Raw genomic sequence first — 19,038 nt, 5'->3', positions numbered from 1 at the left:
GTTTGAAATTTTTGGGTGCTAATATTGTTCTCCATACAGAGGTACATATGATAACATTGAAATTGGTTTTATTACCATTGTGCTACCTATAGCAGGCTGCATTTCATCTTTTAATTCTTTGGTGCTGATATTGTTCTCCATACTGGGGTACACATGATAAAATCTAACTTTCTTGTGTTACTACCGTGGTACATACAGCAGACCACATTTCAGCTTGTAATTTTCTGGCACTGAGATTCTGCTGTATACAGGCCTCGTCCACAGTAAAAAATTTAATTTGTTATGTTACTACCGTGCTATATAAAGCAGGCCACATTTTATCTTTTAATTATTTTGTGCTAGTATTGTAATCCAACTAGGAGTTCACATTTCACAATATAAATTCTTTGTGCTAATAGAGTGATCCTGAAACCATGCCACATTTAAGCATTGGACAGGGCTTGGAGCAGTATTTCTTGCTTAACCGCTTCCCAACCGCCTACTGTACATAAACGTCGGCGCTTGCTGCACTCTGTGCAGCGCCGACGTTTATAAATGGTCGGTGGTCCCGCAGCCCTCAGGACCCACAGGGTCCTGCAAGCGCTGCGGGTGCGGTGCAGAGCGACAGCTCTGACAGGGGACATCATCGGGACCTGATTGGATCAGGTCCCTATGATGTTAGCCCTTTGCTATCTTCTAAATGCCGCGATCTATAGTGATCGCGGCATTTAAAAGATAGTGAGAGGAGAGGGGGTCATCCACTTACCTCTCCGACGGCCACCTGATGTCTGACAGGACCTGCCATTGTCATGGCAGCTGGAGGTCACATGACCGCCTCCGGGTCTGCCATGTACGGTGTCCTGCTAGACTCAGCCTGCAGCTGAAGTCTAGCAGGAGACACAGACAGTGTAAAACTGTCAGCAGAGCTAGCATGCAATGCAATATATGTCTATTGCATTGCATGAGAACAGTGATTAGAAAAATAAAAATTTATGTCCCATACAGGACTAAGTAAAAATATAAAAAAAAGTAAAAAAAAATGTTTTCAAACTGTCAAAAAAAAAATCACAAAATAAATAAAAATAAATAAAATAACTTTAGAATAACAAACAAGGAATTCTTTCAATTTATGCAGATTAAATCTTTTGCAGTTTCTTTGTTTGGGTCGTTGAAGGTGTCCTCTCCTACTGAGTTTGAAAAGATATGTAATAGGGTCCTTCAACAAAGAGTCTGATATCGGACATATATAGTGTAACATACCTGGCGGCGTCCTTGCATGGTGGTCCATCTCCCACTGTGCAAGAGGGCGCACTTGATCTCCTGTCCAGAATGTCTCTCTGGCTTCCCTCCATGCTGTCTGTTTGTGTCTGTTTCTGCTGCTTAAGGGCGGCGCCCGATCACTTCCTGCCTTTTGTACCTGCTGTGGGTCACACCCCTTGTGCGTCCTCAGCCTATTGCTGTCTGTCACTTGGTATATAGCTCAGCAGCTCCCTTCTATCCCTGCCTGAGCATAGTGTTTCATTCAGTGTGTGCTTGCACTCTGAAGGTGCCAGGTCCCGTTCTGTGTTCTCTTGTCTGCCTTTCCTGGAGGCTGTATTTCCAGGCCTGTCTGAACACGCTCCTAGCCTGTTCCTCCCGCCTTCTAGGGGCCGATTACCTAGACCCGCTCCTGTATCTTGTCTGTCCTGTCTGAACACGCTCCTAGCCTGTTCCTCCCGCCTTCTAGGGGCCGATTACCTAGACCCGCTCCTGTATCTTGTCTGTCCTGTCTGAACACGCTCCTAGCCTGTTCCTCCCGCCTTCTAGGGGCCGATTACCTAGACCCGCTCCTGTATCTTGTCTGTCCTGTCTGAACACGCTCCTTGCCTGTTCGTCCTGCCTCTCTGGGGGCCGTATTCCCAGACCCGCTCCTGTATCCCGCTGCAGTGTCGGTCTCCTCCGTACACTCAGTTCCAGTCTGAACTCTCTCCTATCCTTTACCTGTTTTGCCTCTATGTCCGTTCCCTTCCTTTTTCTGCAGAGTCTGAACTCGTACCTAACTCCTGCCAGTTGTCTCTGTACTCCCGTTTGTGAGTTTGTGGTCCACTCGCTACTTCACTGCAAGTACCCTGTGGGTGTCTGGCTCTGTCTTTCCCTTCCTGTCTGTTCCGTGTGAACAGAGCCCTGTCCTCCCTGCTCAGCCTTGTCTGCACTCTAGCCGTGCTTGCCTGTAACCCTCTGCCTGTATTGTTCCTGAGTCCCGGTGTGTACTGGGTCCTATCCCGCCTGTGTTCCTACCTGCTAGTGCCTCCCTGTCTGCACTCTAGCTGTGCTTGCCTTTACCCCCCTGCCTGCATACCCGCCTGCCTGCATACCAGTCGTGCCTGCCTATACCCACCAGTCTGTGTGCCAGCCTACCAGCCTGTTCCTGTATTCCCCTGTGTGGGTCAACAGCCGTGTCCGGGGTCTGTCCTGGAGTAGCACCTGGTCCCTCTGCTCGGTTCCTCCTTGGTGCACTGGCGTCGTATGCCGTCGTGCGACCCTGGTCGGATCGGGTGAATACTTAGTCACGCCCCTCCAGGCATTCACTCTCCGGCACGGTCCAGTGGAATCACTACCAATCACACGCACACGCCGCTTAGCCCGGGCGTGTGCATAACAGCATGCTCAGGCCATGGTTCCCGTTGAGCCCCACGGCCTTCGCTCTTTGAGAAGTTTTTCCAGCGAATACATGCATTAAAATAAATAAATAATTTTTTTTCCCCCCTTTAGCTGAGTTCCAGGCGAATTACGCACCCGTCCAGATGGATCTATCAGCTCTCGTTCCTGCGGATCCGCCACGTTACTATGGGGATCCAAGACAGTGTCGTGCATTTGTGGAGCAATGCATGCTACACTTTAAGGCCTACCCTCTCTATTTTCCTTCCGATTGGGCTAAAGTGGCCTTTATGATTGACTACCTAGCGGGTGATGCCTTGAAATGGGTCACCCCCCTATGGGAAGCATGGGATCCTGTCATCCTTGACCTGCAGGCCTTCCTGGTGGCCTTTCATATGGTCTTCGAGGACCCTAACTCTGAAGCCCCTGCTGAAGCTTCACTCCCCAATATCCCGGAGCAGCCCCGACGGGTAATGTGTGTGGGTAGCGCAATAGTCCTCCAGCCCAATGAGACTACTGCCCACCCAGAATCCTCACAGGGTGACTACGCTTTCCGGAATACTTCTCTCAACCTCAAGAGGCAGTCCAGACGTGCTAGACTTAGAGGCAAGCCGTCACGCCAGGGTCTGTCCTCCCTGAGACCTCCTGACCCCAACCTTGAAGTCCCTACTGAAGCTTCATCTCCCTGTATCCCGGAGAAACCCCAATGGGTGATGTGCGTGGGTAGTGCACCAGTTCTCCTGCCCGAAGAGACTTCTGCCCATCCAGACTCCACACAGGAGAACTTCCTGCACCCGGCATCAGATGCTTCTTTCTCTTTAACCGGTGTGCATGTCCAAGGATGCTCCAAAGCTGTGGTTACCTCAGAGTCTGTGCACCTCTACTACCTGGCGGAGGATCCCCTGCTGCCTCCTGAACCCTCCGGGATACCACTCGATGACAAATGGAGAGAGACTTCTCTACACCCGGTACTCAATACTTTGTCCGCTTCGTCCTGTGAGCCTGACAATGGGTACCCCAAAGTGGTAGTTACCTCCGAGTCTCTACACCCCTCCGACCAGGCGGAGGATCTCCAGTTGTCTCCTGAACCCTTCGGGGTGCTACCTGGTAGCGAAAGGACAGAGACTCTCCTATACTCTGTACCTGATACCTCGCTCGCTTCGTCCAGTGAGTCCAACCTAGTGTACTCCGAAGCAGAGGTTACTCCTGAGTCTCTACACCCCTCCGACCAGGCGGAGGACCTCCAGTTGTGTTCAGAATCCTTCGGGGTGCCACCTGGTGGTGAATGGACAGAGACTTTCCTATATCCTGGATCTGATACCTCGCTTGCTTCGTCCAGTGAGTCCGACCTAGAGTACTCTGAAGCAGAGGTTACCCGTGAGTCTCTACACCCCTCTGACCAGGCGGAGGACCGCCAGCTGTCTCCAGAACCCTTCGGGGTGCCACCTGGTGGTGAATGGACAGAGACTTTCCTATACTCGGTACCCGATACCTCGCCTGCTTCCTCCAGTGAGTCCGACCTAGTGTACTCTGAAGCAGTTGTTTTCTCTGAGCCTCTGCACTCTTCTGACCCGGCGGAGGACCTCCAGTTGTTTCCTGAATCCTCCGGGATACCACCAGATAACAAAGAGACAGTGACTTTTCCTCATTATGTACCTGATAACCCGTCTATTTCTTCCTGTGAGCTTGACAAGATGTACCTCGAAGCAGAGATTACCCTTAAGTCTCTGTCCCCCTCCAACCCAGTGAACGACTGGTCCTCGAATTCCCTGCGGAAGATTCTGGCAGGCCTGAAGAAGAGGGGGCGTAAGGGGGGAGGTACTGTAACATACCTGGCGGCGTCCTTGCATGGTGGTCCATCTCCCACTGTGCAAGAGGGCGCACTTGATCTCCTGTCCAGAATGTCTCTCTGGCTTCCCTCCATGCTGTCTGTTTGTGTCTGTTTCTGCTGCTTAAGGGCGGCGCCCGATCACTTCCTGCCTTTTGTACCTGCTGTGGGTCACACCCCTTGTGCGTCCTCAGCCTATTGCTGTCTGTCACTTGGTATATAGCTCAGCAGCTCCCTTCTATCCCTGCCTGAGCATAGTGTTTCATTCAGTGTGTGCTTGCACTCTGAAGGTGCCAGGTCCCGTTCTGTGTTCTCTTGTCTGCCTTTCCTGGAGGCTGTATTTCCAGGCCTGTCTGAACACGCTCCTAGCCTGTTCCTCCCGCCTTCTAGGGGCCGATTACCTAGACCCGCTCCTGTATCTTGTCTGTCCTGTCTGAACACGCTCCTAGCCTGTTCCTCCCGTCTTCTAGGGGCCGATTACCTAGACCCGCTCCTGTATCTTGTCTGTCCTGTCTGAACACGCTCCTAGCCTGTTCCTCCCGCCTTCTAGGGGCCGATTACCTAGACCCGCTCCTGTATCTTGTCTGTCCTGTCTGAACACGCTCCTTGCCTGTTCGTCCTGCCTCTCTGGGGGCCGTATTCCCAGACCCGCTCCTGTATCCCGCTGCAGTGTCGGTCTCCTCCGTACACTCAGTTCCAGTCTGAACTCTCTCCTATCCTTTACCTGTTTTGCCTCTATGTCCGTTCCCTTCCTTTTTCTGCAGAGTCTGAACTCGTACCTAACTCCTGCCAGTTGTCTCTGTACTCCCGTTTGTGAGTTTGTGGTCCACTCGCTACTTCACTGCAAGTACCCTGTGGGTGTCTGGCTCTGTCTTTCCCTTCCTGTCTGTTCCGTGTGAACAGAGCCCTGTCCTCCCTGCTCAGCCTTGTCTGCACTCTAGCCGTGCTTGCCTGTAACCCTCTGCCTGTATTGTTCCTGAGTCCCGGTGTGTACTGGGTCCTATCCCGCCTGTGTTCCTACCTGCTAGTGCCTCCCTGTCTGCACTCTAGCTGTGCTTGCCTTTACCCCCCTGCCTGCATACCCGCCTGCCTGCATACCAGTCGTGCCTGCCTATACCCACCAGTCTGTGTGCCAGCCTACCAGCCTGTTCCTGTATTCCCCTGTGTGGGTCAACAGCCGTGTCCGGGGTCTGTCCTGGAGTAGCACCTGGTCCCTCTGCTCGGTTCCTCCTTGGTGCACTGGCGTCGTATGCCGTCGTGCGACCCTGGTCGGATCGGGTGAATACTTAGTCACGCCCCTCCAGGCATTCACTCTCCGGCACGGTCCAGTGGAATCACTACCAATCACACGCACACGCCGCTTAGCCCGGGCGTGTGCATAACATATAGTCTAATTAACACTCCCCGGGGGGATCCACCTCCTAAACACTCATGCATGACTAAGTGGGAGAGGTTTCTGGGAAGGGAACTATCACCGCAGTGCTGGCAGTCCATCTGGGATAAAGCATCCAAAACTTCTCTTTGCACTTTATACAAAGAGAATCAATATAAATTAATGATGTTTTGGTATCATACCCCTGAACTACTACACAAATTAAACCCCTCTATCCCGGATGGCTGCTGGCGCTGTGGAGCTGCTACGGGCATAGGTGGATTATAATGAGGGCAATCTGGGCTACCGCCCGGGGCCCCATGCCTCCAGGGGGCCCGGGGTGTCTATGGCCAGATTGCCCTCATTATATGTGCGGCGCCACGGCACATACCGGCAGACAGTGGCGGGGGGCCCCCGGACCGCTCCCCCAGCAGCGGCGCATGGCAGCTACTTCTTCGGCCGGGCCAGCACTGCTGCAGTTAACTTCCCTGTGCTGGCCCGGCCGCGTCACAGCTATGAGACACGGCCCTGTGCGCGTCCGTGTCTCCTAGCTGTGACGTCACGCAGTGCGCGCCTGGCCTGCACTGCTGCATCGGAGAGGAGCAGAAGGACTGGAGCCGAGCCAGGGAATGGTCAGTGTGTGAGTGTGTATGTGTGTGTGTGCAGGCCGATATCATTGTGTGATGTCTGTTTATATATATTTTTGTGTTTCAAATGTGTTTATGCATGTATTTGTCTGTATATGTTTGTGTGTGTGCGCGTGACTGCATGCGGCCTCCTACTGAGTATAGATGGCGCCGTGCGGCCTCCTGCTGTGTATAGATGGCACCGTGCGGCCTCCCGCTGTATATAGATGGCTACGTGCAGCCTCCCGCTGTATATAGATGGCTACGTGCGGCCTCCCGCTGTGTATATATGGCACCGTGCGGCCTCCTGCTGTGTATAGATGGCGCCGTGCGGCCTCCCGCTGTGTATAGATGGCGCCATGCGGCCTCCCGCTGTGTGTAGATGGCGCTGTGCGGCCCCCTGCTGTGTATAGATGGCGCCGTGCGGCCTCCCGCTGTGTATACATGGCGCCGTGCGGCCTCCCGCTGTATATAGATGGCTACGTGTGGCCTCCCGCTGTATATAGATGGCTACGTGTGGCCTCTCGCTGTGTATAGATGGCTACGTGCGGCCTCCCGCTGTGTATAGATGGCTACGTGCGACCTCCCGCTGTGTATAGATGGCTACGTGTGGCCTCCTGCTGTGTATAGATGGCTACGTGCGGCCTCGCGCTGTGTATAGATGGCTACGTGCGGCCTCCCATTGTGTATAGATGGCTACGTGCGTCCTCCCGCTGTGTATAGATGGCTACGTGCGGCCTCCCGGTGTGTATAGATGGCCACGTGCGGCCTCCCGCTCAGTATAGATGGTTACGTGTGGCCTCCCGCTGTATATAGATGGCTTCGTGCGGCCTCTTGCTGTGTATAGATGGCTACGTGCGGCCACCCGCTGTGTATAGATGGCTACGTGCGGCCTCCCACTGTGTATAGATGGCTACGTGCGGCCTCCCGCTGTGTATAGATGGCACCGTGCGGCCTCCTGCTGTGTATAGATGGCTACGTGCGGCCTCCTGCTGTGTATAGATGGCTACGTGTGCTCTCTATTGAGTCATACAATTAATGTAAGGCTATGTGCCCACGATGCAGAAATGCTCCGGATTTTTTTTTGAGCGTTTTTGCATCTCCCTGGCAGAAAAAACGCATGCGGATTGTACATGCTTTTTTTCTGCCAGGGACAAGCAGAAGTGAAGCGTTCTTCACATGCATTTCCGCATGCGGGTTGTCAAGCGCTTTCCAAGCGATTTTAGCATCAATTGGAAAGTGCTTGACAACTTGGTCACACTATATAAATCCATGCAAACGGCATGGATTTATATAGTGTGACCGTAAAAGAATGGTAAAAAATAAAAAATATATACTTACCTTCTGATGGCCTGCCGACGTCAGCGGTCGCGTGACCAGTCACATGACTAAATGACGTCACAGCAGGTCCTTTTCAGATCATCGCGAGCTGCCGGCAAGCCAGGACGCATCGGATAAAGATACCGGGGGCCATCAGAAGGTAAGTATAATATTTATTTATTTTTTATTTTATTCTTTTTTTACAGGTTCTATGGTACCCGGGTCTGGAGGAGAGTCTCCTCTTCTCCAAACCCGGGTACCATCAGCACATTGAAATGCATGGATTCTGCATGTACAGATGCAGTGATGCATATTCCATGCGTTCCAATGCAAGTCAATGGCGGCGAAAACGGCGCGCTTCCACAAAATAATTGGTAATGCTGCGGATTTTTCCGCAATGATGATCCACAGCGGAAATTTCTGCAGCATGTGCACAGCACATGTGGATTATCATTGGGGAACATGGCAGACCTTCTACCAAGCGTTTTTTAAGTGTTTCTGCAGTGGAATTGCCGCTGCGGAAACGCTTAAAAAACGCATAGTGGGCACACAGCCTAAAAAAAATTATTATAATTAATATTGTGCCAAATTAATTTCACGTGAACTATCACATGATCTATCACAGGGGATCATGTGACATGTGATACATCAGGTGTGGGTGTGTGGGTGGGGGGGGGGAGAGGGCCCGCTCCTTCTAAACTGCCTGGGGCCCTTGCTACTCTTAATACACCCCTGGCTACGGGGTCCCTTACCCACATTTTCTGGACATGCCCGATCCTGACCCCATTATGGGAAAATGTCAGATCCCTCCTGCGGGAAGTATTGTTCACTGAAATCCCTCTAGACCCAGCTATATATTTATTAAATGTTACTCCAAGAGGGATGGGTAAAAACTCCTCAAAGCTGCTTCTCCACATCCTAACAGCAGCTAGATGCCTCAGAGCTCTTCATTGGAAAAAAACGCTCCCCCCCTCTAATAGAGTTTTACTAAGTAGAATTGCGGATATACGAAGAATGGAACACCTGACGGCAGTAATAAACGCCAAATTAGATGTATTCAATAAGGTGTGGGGACCATGGGACTATTACTGGGCCCAATTTAATACCTGATATTTGTTCAAGGAAAGGAGAACAGAGTTTACTGCTGATATCTTCCAGTATTTTGCCTTATTACCCTTCCCCTTCCCCCTGTTGTTTTCCTGTCTGTGTCATAAAGGTTTGTAGTGTTTCTGAAATTGTAAACAAATATAGAATTTAGCAAATGATTGAGTAAGCGAGCAGCTCCTACAGTTACACGAACTATGGAAATATTCGGCTGCTCGTATAATAGTGTTTGGACTAAACACTGTTTATTAGAAGACTACAAGAAGAACGCAGATAAGTGTATGATCCATGGCAAATTTCCAACATGCTCGATTAATTTCAGTTTATGCGTTATTTCTTTGGTTCTATTGTTAAACCTATAAATTTTCAATAAAATGTACAGTATTAAAAAAAAATGTGGTTTAGACTCACTGGGGCTCAGAAGGGAGGGTAGCATTTGGATTTGGGAGCTCAGAATTCGCTGGATTTCTTTTGGGAGGCAAGGAGCCATAATGCTTTTCCAGAACCTTTGTACTTCTAGTAACGTGGAAGCCCCCTATATTTTCGCTAACAGATGACGGACCTGAGTGGGGGCTTTTTTTGTGGATTGAGTCAAAGCTTTAACTTGGAACATTTTACATAACATTTTGGATCACATTTTTCTGGCGCTCTATGCTGAGCACTGATATCGGGGTTTCTTTATAACTCTGCGAGTGACGTGATGTGATTCAGATGAAATCCCCGAGGGATCCATTCACTATAATGAAGCAGCAGAGTTACTCTGGACACCATCTGACCTCTGTGCACAAAACTGTGGCAGACTGCGCTTTTATGCATGCCTAAAAAGATGGACACCGCCAGATCAAGGGCCAGGTGGCATCCATAGTGCCTCCATCTGCCTCATTATAGGGAATCTTCCGCTTGGGGTTCCGTCTGAATCACATATTTCAGAGATTTACACGGAAACCCTTGTGTAAGCGCTTTGCTATCTTCTATATGCCGTGATCTATAGTGATCGCGGCATTTAGAAGATAGTGAGAGGAGAGGGGGTCGTCCACTTACCTCTCCGACGGCCCGCTGATGTCTGACAGGACCTGCCTTTGTCATGGCAGCCGGAGGTCACATGACCGCCTCCGGGTCTGCCATGTACGGTGTCCTGCTAGACTCAGCCTGCAGCTGAAGTCTAGCAGGAGACACAGACAGTGTAAAACTGTCAGCAGAGCTCTCATGTAATGCAATACATGTCTATTGCATTGCATGAGAACACTGATTAGAAAAATAAAAATTAATGTCCCATACAGGACTAAGTAAAAATGTAAAAAAAAGTAAAAAAAAATGTTTTCAAACTGTTAAAAAAAAATCACAAAATAAATAAAAATAAATAAATAAAATATTAAACCAATAAATCCGTATATTTATGCAAAAACAAAAAAAGTACACATATTTGGTATCGCCGCATCCGAAACAACCCGATCTATAAAACTGTCACGCTAATTAACTCCTTCTGTGCACACCGTAAAAAAAAAAAAAAAAAACTGAGCAAAAAATGATGCTTTTTCATCATATCGCCAAACAAAAAGTGAAATAAAATGCGATCAAAAAGCAAAATGGAAATAAAAATGGTACCGCTGGAAACGTCATCTTGTTCCGCAAAATAAAAGCCGCCATACAGCTCCATCAGCCGAAAAATAAAAAAGTTATAGCTCTGAGAATAAAGCGATGTAAAAAAAATATTTTTTCTATAAAATTGTTTTGTGTAAAAGCGCCAAAACATAAAAGAAAAATATACGGTAAGTGTAGTATCGCTGTAAACGTACTGACCCAAAGAATAACGCTGCCTTTTCACTTTTACCACACGCAGAACGGCATAAAAAAAACCTCAAAAAACAATTCCTGAATTTTTTTTTTGTTCATTTTACCTACCAAAAAATAGAATAGAAAGCGATCAAAAAATATCACGTACTCAAAAATGGTACCAATAAAAATGTCAACTCGTCCCGTAAAAAACAAGCCCTTGCATGACTCTGTCGGCTGAAATATGGAAAAATTATAGCTCTCAAAATATGGCGATGCAAAAACTAGATTTTGCAAAAAAAAGCGTCTTTTAGTGTGTGACAGCTGTCAATCATAAAAACCCGATATAAATCTGGTTTCGCTGTAATCGTACCGATCCGAAGAATAAAGTAATCTTATCAGTTATACCTCACGAGGAACAGCGTAAAAAATAAATAAAACCAATTCTTCACCTGCTACTGATTTGTTTATTATGGCTCTGCGCTGAGCACTTACACCAGAGTTTCCGTGTAAATCTCTGAAATACGTGATTCAGACGGAACCCATGGCGGAAGATTCCCTGTAATGAGAAATTGCACAACAAATTTCATGGTGCAATTTCTCCTGTTACCCTTATGATAATGCAAAATTAGGGGATGAAAAACATTTTTTGTGGGAAAAATGTGAAAATTTTATTTTTATGGCTCACTATTATAAACTTCTGTGAAGCACCTGGGGGTGCAAGGTGCTCACCACATATCTAGATAAGTTCCCTAAGGGGTCTAGTTTTCAAAATGGTGTCACTTGTGGGGGGTTTCCACTGTTTAGGCACATCAGGAGCTCTCCAAACGCAACATGGCGTCCGCTAATTATTCAAACAAATTTTACATTCAAAAAGTCTAATGGCGCTCCTTCCCTTCCGAACCCTGCAGTGCGCCCAAACAGTGGTTTTCCCTCACATATGGGGTATCAGCGCGCTCATGAGAAATTGCACTACAAATTGTGTGGTCAATTTTTTCCTGTTACCCTTGTGAAAATAAAAAAATTGGGTCTAAAGTAACATTTTTGTGAAAAAAAATTAAATGTTCATTGTTTTCTTCCACATTCCAAAAATTCCCGTGAAACACCTGAAGGGTTAATAAACTTCTTGAATGTGGTATTGAGCACCTTGAGGGGTGCAGTTTTTAGAATGGTGTCACTTTTGGGTATTTTCTGTCATAAAGGCCCCTCAAAGTCACTTCAAATAATATGTGGTCCCTAAAAAAATGTTTTTGTAAATTTTGTTGGAAAAATGAGAAATCGCTGGTCAACTTTTAACCCTTATAGCTTCCTAGCAAAAAAAAATTTTAGTTCCAAAATTGTGCTGATGTAAAGTAAACATGTGGGAAATGTTATTTATTAACTATTTTGTGTGACATATCTCTCTGATTTAAGGGCATGAAAATTCAAAGTTTGAAAATTGCAAAATTTTCCAAATTTTCACCAAATTTCCAATTATTTTCACAAATAAACGCAAGTGATATCAAAGAAATTTTACCACTATCATGAAGTACAATATGTTACGAAAAAACACTCTCAGAATCAGGGTAATCCGTTGAAGCGTTCCAGAGTAATTACTTCATAAAGTGACAGTGGTCAGAATTGAAAAAATTGGCCTGGTCACGAAGGCAAAAACAGGCTCTGGCGCGAAGTGGTTAAAGTTTGATCAGTAACTAATGTATAATTGACAGTTGTAGGCCTGGTGCTCTGAGAGCTCTGCAAAATTCAGGCAACACAAATGAAGAAGACCCAACTTGGAGACCAAACATTTCCAATAATTATGGACAGATACCACTGAAGTGGCACCAATATATATTTATTTATTTATTTATTTATTTTACTCACTTATATAGTGCCAATATTTCCACAGGGCTTTAGCGACATTAGTGGCACTGTCCCCATTGGGTCTTACAATCTGAATTTCCTATCGGTATGTCTTTGGAGTGTGGGAAGAAAAATGAGTACCCAGAGGAAACCCTCGCAAACATGGGGAGAACATACAAACTCCTTGCAGATGTTGTCCTTGGTGGGGTTGGAACCCAGAACCCCAGCGCTGCAAGGCTGCTAAAGTTTTTGCTTCCCGGGGTTGGAAGTCTATCACTGTGATGCGCACTGTGTGTCTCACTGCTGTCTTGGGGAAAACCACTCTCAAGATTGTCTTCAAGCATGTTTTGATATTGCAGCATGGGCGCATCCCTTTCCAGGGGGGAAAGTAACTGGCAAAATTTACTTTTGTACTGTGGATCGAACAGAGTGGCAACCCAGTAGTCAGCACTATTTCTAATCCTAACAATACTGGCAACAATCATGTTGCAGATAGTGCTGCAAGAAGGAACTCATGGGTCGGTCTCTTTCATGAGGTCCAAGTCTATAGTGTGTTGGTGGTGGGATGACACTCAAGCTTGCTTCCACCATCCCCTCCTGGCAACCACGGACAACAGAGAGGGAATAATTATCCTCTTCATCTCCTAACTGTTGCACGTCCATGACCTCTTCCTCCTCGTCGTCCTCCTCCATTTGTTTTCCCTTGGCAACCACCTGTGCGACGACAGACTGGAACTTAGAGATATTTTTAACCCTTCCGCATCCTCCTCTGCTTCCTCCTTTTCCCCTGGGACCACCATCTCCTCCCACAGACTATTCAAAGTGTGTTCCAGCATATAGATGACCAGAATAGTGATGCTGATGACGGCATCTTCAGCGCTAATCATCGTAGCCATTTCAAAAATGTGCAGAAGGGTGCAGAGGTCCTTCATCTGTGTCCAATCTGCAAGTGTGATTTGCACCACGTCCGTACTACGTTTGCCCAGGCTATACGACATGAGATACTGCATCAGGGCTCGTCGCTGCTGCCACAGTCTCTACAACATGTGCAGAGTTGAATTACACCATGTCGGCACATCGCATATCAACCGGTTAACCGGTAGGTTGAAAGATCTCCGTAGTGATGCAAGTTGATGACCCACGGGTTACGAATGGCGAAAGTGAGCTCACAGTGACCTTGATTTCGGCAGCAGCGCATCCAGGCCGGGATAGTGGCGTAGAAATTGCTGTACCATAAGGTTGAGGATACTAGCCATGCAATGTGAGGTTGCCCCAGCTTAGGGCCGCCAGCAGGTTTGCATCGTTATCGTACACAGCCTTCCCTGGCTCCAGGTTCAGTGGAGACAGTCATTGCTCAAACTCGTCATGGATTGCTGTCCACAACTCTTGATCTGTATAACTGCGATATCAAAGGCATATTAATTTAAACACTGCCTGACTGCCGTGAGCCCTGGCTGTGCAGTACAGAGGTGGGGGGGATTCTCTCTGCACTGTTGGAATGTGTGTCTCATTAATGCAGAGGTTGAGGGCGCAGGTGGAGGCCCTAGAAGAGGTGGAGGAGGCAGAAGCACTGGAGAAAGTGTTAGATACAGAGGTTTATCCCGCAAGCCTTGGGGATTACAAGTCTTGCTGTCGAGTGACACCTTGGTGTCTAGTGATTTAGTTCTCCAACCCTAGGTGTTTAGTAGTTTAGTTCTCCAACCCTAGCTGTTTAGTAGTTTAGTTCTCCAACCCATGTTGTCTATTAGTTTATTTCTCCATGTTCTGGTGTGTATTTGATTCATTCTCCAATCCTAGGTGTTTAGTAGTTTAGTTCTTCATGCTCTGGTATTTATTTTGTTCTCCAACCCAAGCACCCTGCAAGCCTTGGGGATTCCAAGACTTGCCCATTCCTCGCCTGTCCCCACAGACACCAGAGTCACCCAGTGCCCTATCAGCGAGATGTAATGCCTCTGGCCCTTGACATACTTGCTTGGCCAGTGGTGAATTGCACCATATCAGACCTAGATTTTTTCAAGCAACAGGTGATGTCTGCGACATGCTGGTGTAGCGCAGGCACAGCTTTCTTAGAGAAGTAATGGTGACTGGGCAACTGGTACTGGGGGACTGCAACGGCCATCAGCTTTCGGAAACCGTCTGTATCCACCAGACGGAAAGCCAGCATTTCCGTGGCCAACAAATTGAAGATGGTGAAGTTCAAGCTCTTTGCTTTGGCATATATAGGAGTAAACAATCTTTTACGTGACCACAACTGTGGGATTGCGGGCTGGCTGCTGTGCTGAGAGAGGGTGGAGTAGGGTGAACACGACAAGCTGCTGGAATGTGAGAGAGGTGCAGACGGAGATGTTCTACTGGATTGAGAAAGATGGGGTGTGCTCGGTGTCTGAGATCAGTCAAAAACAGCAGGCATGTCCACTTCCGTAACAACTGATGGGCTCTCACACACCCCGACTGTAGCGGGTAAACAAGTGGAGGTTCTGCGGCCAGAGACCTGTGTGAGAACACTTGCCACAGTGACTGAGGAGGAAGAAGCAGAAGATGCAGTTGATGGGGCCGCCAGTGGTTGGCAAGGCACACTAGTCTGCATTTTAGCACAGTGAGATTCCCAGATTAGCACATATTGATCGCGCATGTGCCAGTTGATACATGTAGTAGTCAAATTATTGCATTTTTTTTTACTCTATTCTGTCGTTTTTAACAAAGTTGGCAGATAACGTGAGTTATGTCATTTTTTGCGGTCACAGAAAGACCCAGGCTAAGCAACTGCAGACCCGCAAACGCTGCTAGCCACTGCCAGAGTTGAGGCTGAGGATGCAGTGCTTGTCGTGGTTGCATAACTCTGTGTCTGTGCGGGAAGCCGCAATGTAACCTCCTTGTCTTCCTCCACCTCCTCTGCTCATCTACTCAGCTGCATGCCTCTCTTCATCCCTTCTGTTCTCCCACTCCTCGCCGAGAGTCACCCTCCTCCTCTTCTTGCCCTGACAGCACAGTACAGTCCGCGTGCACCTCAAGTATCTGAGTCTCATCAGGATCACCTCCATCCACAGGGGTTAACGTCTTGTGATGAGGGTTTGCATTCTGCTTGGACCGTAGTTCATCCAGCCACGGATCAAACTGAAAAAAAATTTGTGCATTGCTGTATATGCCTTCCGCCTCTTGAGTCTGTGAAGCTTTGTATCAAACCTCTGATGCCTTGGAATAGAATGTGTAAACAGCTCTGCAGACTCTCCCGCCTGTGGTTCCCCACAGTCAGTTGGGCGGTTGGAGAGTTGTGACGTGGGGGGAAACAAGGATAATGATTAAGAACATATAGTTCGAAACGCGTTTGCTGTACCCTTCCCAAGGTGGACTTTTTATACATTTTTCTATGACCCAATAAAACACTTGGTTTTAGAAGATTCGTCCAGCTGGAGTTTTTTGGTTTCTCAAGGATAATTGGGGTGCCACCTCTGATGACTGTACTGTGTGTGATGTTAAGGTGGAGGAAGAGGAGCAGAGGCCACTTGATGCAGTGCTTGCCATCTACTGGAGCACATGTTCTTTCTGGCCCTCATCTGCAAAGCATACCGCTGTGCGGCTGCCAAAGAAGGGAGGTGGAGTAGCCCGTCCAATAACAGAAGTTGTTAAAATGCTGCGCAATTGCTCACTGCAGCAAAACAAACCTACTTCTCATTTCTCATATCATACCTGTCTCACAACCCTAAACATCTATTCAGTACTTTCAATTCTCTCCTCCGTCCACCAGCTTCCCCTCCCTCTCATCTCATCTCAGCTGAAGACTTTGCCTCATTCTTCAAGAAGAAGATTGATAACATAAGGCAAAGCTTTTGCTTAAAATCCCCACAGCCCCTTCTCATAACTACTCAACTCTCCTCCTCCAAAACCAGCTTCTCTGCCATCATGGAAGATTATCTTTACTCTCCAAACCACATCTCATCACCTGTGAACTTGACCCATTACCGCCCCACCGCATTCCAAACCTTACCATAGTCTTCATCCCAAGCCTAAAAAATAAATAATAAATATTATTTTTTTTTCTGGTATATTACAAAGTAGCATTTTATTCCATATATTATGGGTATAATTAACAACAGAATTTATTATTATTTGCAATGAATACCAATCAATTTCCATGTGGTGAATACATAATTTGAGATAAACATCATCAAAAATTAATTAATTTCAGTGTGGAAAAATTGTATATACAATATGGAATTATATATCAGATATTATTTAATAATATAGATTTTTTTGTGATAAAATGCCCTTTATTTCAATTGTATTTAATTTTTGTATTTTTTTATGTCAGACATATGTTGTGCATATACTTTGATGTATGATATAATTTTGTGTGTATATATATATATATATATATATATACAGTACAGACCAAAAGTTTGGACACACTTTTTCATTTAAAGATTTTTCTGTATTTTCATGACTATGAAAATTGTACATTCACACTGAAGGCATCAAAACTATGAATTAACACATGTGGAATTATATACTTAACAAAAAAGTGTGAAACAACTGAAAATATGTCTTATATTCTAGGTTCTTCAAAGTAGCCACCTTTTGCTTTGATGACTGCTTTGCACACTCTTGGCATTCTCTTGATGTGTCTCCCACCTCCTCATCTCGCCCTCTATGTGTCAGTGTCCCCCAAGGTTCAGTTCTAGAACCCCTGCTCTTCGCCATCTACACCTTCGGCCTGGAACAGCTCATATAGTCTCACAGCTTTCAGTATCACCTCTATGCTGATGACACAGAGATCTTCCTCTCTGGACCTAATATCACCTCCTTACTCACCAGAATCCCACAATGTGTGTCCGCTATTTCATCTTTCTTCTCTGCTCTTTAAATCTTCTTCCTTAGCGAGTGTGAACGAGCTGAGTGTTACAGGAGCATAAGTGCAAACGTAAGTAAGTGTGTGACTTGTTTTTCAGTGACTTGGATTCAGGGAGTTTGGAAGGGAGGAATTTGGACTGAATTGCTGTCTGTATTTTATTAATTCTTTCAATTTCTTTTTACTTAACATTTCTATCAAGTGCAATCCCCATTAGGAAATGAGCTTCATTATTGACAATGCTATCCAGTGTACATCTTGCCACATGTATGCAATCCTTGAACAGCCAGTCATGGGTGCATACTGCTGTGCGAGATGTCTGCACGTTGTGCATTTGGAAGTCCAGGTACTGGATCTAAATGAGCAGCTGGCAACACTGAGATCTATTGACAATATGGAAAGGAGTCTGCTGCTCACTGAGCAGCTGCTCACTGGGGTAGATGTGGGGGAGGGTGGTAGTAGGGAGCTGCAGGACAGTGAGGCAGCTAGCTGGGTGACAGTTAGAAGGGGGGGTAGAGGGAAGAGTGCCAGGGAGGCTAGTCCTGATCTGTCACACCCCAATAAGTTTGCAAAGTTGGCAGATGAGGGGGGTGTCGGTACAGGGGTAGCACTGCTGCAGCAAGGCATGTCCTCTGAAAGACGGAGGAGTGTCAGCTCCAGTAAGGGGGGAAATAGGAGAGAAGGGCAGGCCAGGCAGGTGCTGGTAGTGGGGGACTCAATTATTAGGGGAACAGATAGGGCAATCTGTCACAAAGACAGGGATCGTCGAACAGTGTGCTGCCTACCTGGCGCTGGAGTCTGGCACATCGCTGATCGGGTTGACAGATTACTGGGAGAGGCTGGTGAGGACCCAGCGGTCATGGTGCACATTGGCACAAATGACAAAGTTAGAGGTAGGTGGAAGGTCGTTAAAGATGAATTCAGGGAATTAGGCTGCAAGATTAAAGCAAGGAGCTCCAAGGTGGTATTCTCTGAAATACTGCCTGTACCACGTGCCACGCCAGAGAGGCAACGGGAGATTAGGAAGATAAATAAGTGGCTCAGAAATTGGTGTAGGAATGAGAGGTTTGGGTTCCTGGAGAACTGGGCCGACTTCTCAGTTGGCTACAGGTTCTACACTAGGGACGGGCTGCACCTCAATGGGGAGGGTGCAGCTGTACTGGGGGAGAAAATGGCTAGAAGGTTGGAGGAGTGTATAAACTAGGGATTGGGGGGGGGTATTCATTTTATAGGTGGGGAAGATAGTGCCGATAGTGACCTGGGCACAAATAAAGAAATTGGGGGTGGGACTAGAACAGTCGATATAGTTGGAAGGACTAGAGGTACAGAGAGATACATAAAATGCATGTACTGTTATGATCTGCAACATAAACTAGGGAAAGAAGGGGAGAGCTGTCCCTATAGTAAGACTAAGCTGAGTCCCTACGTTGTAGCGGGCAACCTGTTCCTTGTGAACAGACCCGCCTTCGTCCTCGGCTAGTCTGAACGGAGACCTATAGAAAAAGGGAGGGGTCCCTAAAAGAACTAAGGACTGGGACAAAAATGGGACACCTCCTAACAGAAGTTGTTGCAGAGCAAAAGATAAACTGACAAAAGTACTAGAGATCCAGAAGACCAAGCAAACTAGAGATAGATAGGCACAAAAGCACCTGGCTAGAGAGACAGTCAAAACAACACTGAAGTCCAGCAAGGCCAGAAGGGCGGAGCTGGA

Source organism: Phyllobates terribilis, unplaced genomic scaffold (genome assembly GCF_046119375.1).
Source record: "Phyllobates terribilis strain yellow unplaced genomic scaffold, ASM4611937v1 Scaffold_2__4_contigs__length_985480577, whole genome shotgun sequence".
Taxonomy (NCBI): domain Eukaryota; kingdom Metazoa; phylum Chordata; class Amphibia; order Anura; family Dendrobatidae; genus Phyllobates; species Phyllobates terribilis.
The sequence above is the reverse complement of the archived record's forward strand: the minus strand, read 5'-3'. Positions refer to the sequence as shown.